Genomic DNA, 2,767 nt, shown 5'->3' on the forward strand with positions numbered 1-2,767 from the left:
TCTTCCGGCAAGATTCTGAAGTGTGCATTCAATGGACACTTTACTATCCCATGAGGCCACGGGAGAGGATTCATGAATGGCAGTGAAGCGATGTAACTGATGTTGGTAGATCACATGATAATGACAACATGGTGAATATTAGTACGACCAGACATTCACACTACACCCACTCATACTATATAGAACATACTTTTTTAGCGGTCATTACTTCAAAATAATTCAAGAGAGTATGCGATTTTGGATGCAGCCAGTCTCTAGTTTCGTTCCAGAATGAATCAGCTTGTGTTTTTGATCGAATCGTTCGGCGAAATGACTCAGTGACTCACCCACAGACAGTAGGGCTGCGTCTGAAAAATTAGGCAGCTGATTTGTTGCCTCGCTGCCCTATCAGGCAATGACATTGTAGGCAGTGTTCGTACATGAAAGTATCTTACGAAACTTGTTTCGGACAGACTTCTGAGGCAGGGTAACGGTTTAATGTTCTACAGCAAAATAGAGAGAGCTTTGGAGATAACTAATCGAATATTTTATTAGTACAATAGTAATTTCTCAATAGAAAATGGAAAACACCTAGTCGCTTCTTTCGTTGCTAAATAAGCTTATTTTATATGAATCGTTTGAATAAAGGATTCATTGACTCATCATTTGTTGCCACCTACTGGTGTAAATAACTTCCAAAATAAGTCACTGAAATTTTCCATCACTAATGCACAGACTGACAGCCTGTCTGGAACACATAAAACATATGGACTTCTTATGGATTACTTTTATATAGCTTTTTTGTCCTTTTGGAGAATGGATGTGGTCACTATGAGCTGTTGTTGTTTGGAAAAGAGCTGAAGAGTTCTAAAATTCTTCTTTTGTGTTCCACAGAAAAACAAAAAAACAACAACTATAGAAACCATAATGTAGATTTGGAATTGATACGAGGGTGAGTAAATAACGACAGTGTATATATAAATATTTTTATTGAAATATGTGTTTAATATCACCTTAAATATGCTACAATGGGCTCTGAATTTAATGATCTGAATCATTAAAAAACAATTCGAAATTTTAATGATACACATGATTTATAACCATGCTTATATACAGAACACAGAAATTGTTAAAATACTGTAAATGGTTGAAAAATAACTAAATATTTAAATATTGATCTTGAATAACAAACAGACCTTGCATCACTTTACAGACTGCACTGCAAAAAAATATTTTCTTCTGTTTTCCAGTACAAATATCTAAACTGCAAAAAAGTGTATATATATATATATATATATATATACACACACTTTTTTGCAGTGTGTGAACTGTAAACAATTTTAAGTGAGAATTAGGACTGAAATCATTTTGTTCGAATATCTCTCCTGTGTTCTGGGTAAATTTTTCTTATACAAAGCTTTTTATTTTATTGAGCACTGGGTGTTTGTTGCAGCTCTGGGATCAAGATCGAACATTTACAACTTTTTCAAGCAAAATCACAACAATTTAACATCCCTCTTTGTTTTCTCAAACAACATGAGTATTTTAAAGGGGCTTCATCCCATCAACTTCACTCGGCTGCTGTCTGTCCTGTTATAGCTCCCTCTAGCTGCTGCTCCATGTTTCCTTGTGCATGCTGAGGACTGTATTCTCTTTCTGCCATTTTCAAACTTTAACAAACAATACCTATAAAAATCTACACATTTTTTCATGTATTTTAATAACACTATCTAGTTGCCTGTGACGGATATTGCAATTCTTACCTCTTCAGTTTGCTTTCTCCCTCGTCTATGTCTTCCCAGCAGTCACTGCAGGATGGGCAGTTTCATATGAGCTCAGTGTGGAGGGGTGTACAGATGGACTATACCATTATCTTACAGGGTCCTGGTAAATGAAATATTATCATAATTACACAAGCTCCTCTGATGTTATATGAAACTGTCACAGTTTTGCTCTTTCATTGACCTTTACATTAATGAAATCTATCTATCTATCTATCTATCTATCTATCTATCTATCTATCTATCTATCTATCTATCTATCTATCTATCTATCTACTTGTCTGTCTGTCTGTCTGTCTGTCTGTCTGTCTGTCTATCTATCTATCTATCTATCTATCTACTTTGTCTGTCTATCTATCTATCTATCTATCTATCTATCTATCTATCTATCTATCTATCTGTCTATCTATCTATCTATCTATCTATCTGTCTATCTATCTATCTATCTATCTACTTGTCTGTCTGTCTGTCTGTCTGTCTATCTATCTATCTATCTATCTATCTACTAGTCAGTCTGTCTGTCTGTCTGTCTGTCTGTCTGTCTGTCTATCTATCTATCTATCTACTTGTCTGTCTGTCTGTCTGTCTGTCTGTCTGTCTATCTATCTATCTATCTACTTGTCTGTCTGTCTGTCTGTCTGTCTGTCTGTCTGTCTGTCTATCTATCTATCTATCTATCTATCTATCTATCTATCTATCTATCTACTTGTCTGTCTGTCTGTCTGTCTATCTATCTATCTATCTATCTATCTACTAGTCTGTCTGTCTGTCTGTCTGTCTGTCTGTCTGTCTGTTTGTCTATCTATCTATCTATCTATCTATCTACTTTTCTGTCTGTCTGTCTGTCTGTCTGTCTGTCTGTCTGTCTGTCTGTCTATCTATCTATCTATCTATCTATCTATCTATCTATCTATCTATCTATCTATCTATCTATCTATCTATCTATCTATCTACTAGTCAGTCTGTCTGTCTGTCTGTCTGTCTGTCTGTCTATCTATCTATCTATC

This window comes from Abramis brama (genome assembly GCF_963993115.1).
Source record: "Abramis brama genome assembly, chromosome: 17".
NCBI classification, from domain to species: domain Eukaryota; kingdom Metazoa; phylum Chordata; class Actinopteri; order Cypriniformes; family Leuciscidae; genus Abramis; species Abramis brama.